This window comes from Myotis davidii, unplaced genomic scaffold, assembly GCF_000327345.1.
Source record: "Myotis davidii unplaced genomic scaffold, ASM32734v1 scaffold69, whole genome shotgun sequence".
NCBI lineage: Eukaryota > Metazoa > Chordata > Mammalia > Chiroptera > Vespertilionidae > Myotis > Myotis davidii.
In genome coordinates, this window is record NW_006300363.1 from 624,953 (window position 1) to 625,853 (window position 901).

Below are 901 nucleotides of genomic sequence, written 5' to 3' on the forward strand. Positions count from 1 at the left end.
CTGTTTTAGTAAAAACTCACATCGCCCATTCCTCCTGGTGGCGACGCAACGTGCACGCATTCGCAGACAAGGCTCTCTCGAGTTTGACATCAGAACCACATTATCCGAACCCCAAGGAAGAGAGCGGCCCGTACCAAGTAGGCAGGGGAACGCGGAGAATAAAGCCTTTGCCTCGGGGCAGATGCCAGATGGGGCCTGGGGTCCGAGGTGTCCCCGCGGGCTCCGAAACGCCCGGGATCTGACACTGCTTTGTTCCCAGGACTGTTCTTCACCGAGGTTTTCCGTGCATATCTGCTGAGTTCACGGGGCTCTTGGGGTCGGGAACTTACGGAGGAGGGGCTGGTATTAGTCCCTAAGGCTACACCAGGCGCCCCGCGGGCCAGGCAGCCGTGCACCTGTGTGGCTCACGCCGAGAGGACGGTCCGCGTGCGCCCCCGGCGGGGATGCTGACTCAGCCCGGCTGCTCACCTCCCTCGGCTCCGCGCGGATGCTGCTGCTGCTGCAGAAAAGGGGGGAAACCAGGTCACCCTTAGCCGGGACGCCAGCTCCCTGAGGCCACTGCGGCACTCCTTCCCTCCCTCCCGGAACGGGAACTGTGGGGTGCACGAGTTGACGAAATTGGGGGAAGTTGGCCCTGGAGGAGGAACTTGGGGACCGTGGTGGTGCGCGCGCGCGCGCACAGCTCACACTCAAACTGGAAAGAACCTGTTCTGCCCGCAAGCGCCGCCTGGGACCATCCCCAGCGCCCCTCATCCCCCCCCCAAAAAACCTCAGGACGCGGGCCGGACTGGGCGCGCAGAGGGGCTGCGAGAAGGACCACGGCCAGGGAGTGCTAGCAGAAAGGGTGCAGGCGCCCCCAAACGAGTCCGCGTTCCCCGCTAGCAGTGCGGCACAGCGCCGG

General features: G+C 64.6%; 1 protein-coding gene across 2 annotated transcripts in view; it reads right to left on the bottom strand.

Moving 5' to 3' along the window:
* The window catches only part of ARSG (arylsulfatase G), a 92,563-nt gene that overhangs the window by 66,414 nt on the left and 25,248 nt on the right, over positions 1-901 (bottom strand). The window lies entirely within an intron of this gene.